Genomic DNA, 367 nt, shown 5'->3' with positions numbered 1-367 from the left:
TATACACTCTTCGGATGTACTTCGGGTGTCACCTGTTGTCCGAGACCACTTGCATGGTTAGCAAGCGTTGTGGTCTAATGGCCCTACCGGGCAAACACTTTGGGTTCGCAAGGACTTGGAGTGCCGGGACGGGTTGGCGGATCCAACACTCTGGGTACCTCCGGGTACTTGGGGTTGGTTGAGGACTTGGTGAACAAACACTTGATATACACTCTTCGGATGTACTTCGGGTATCGCCTGTTGTCCGAGGCCACTTGCATGGTTAGCAAGCGTTGTGGTCTAATGGCCCTACCGGGCAAACACTTTGGGTTCGCGAGGACTTAGAGTGCTGGTAGTGGTTGGCGGACCCAACACTCTGGGTACCTCC

Source organism: Anopheles ziemanni (assembly GCF_943734765.1).
Source record: "Anopheles ziemanni chromosome X unlocalized genomic scaffold, idAnoZiCoDA_A2_x.2 X_unloc_21, whole genome shotgun sequence".
Lineage (NCBI taxonomy): Eukaryota > Metazoa > Arthropoda > Insecta > Diptera > Culicidae > Anopheles > Anopheles ziemanni.
This window is presented reverse-complemented; position numbering follows the sequence as displayed.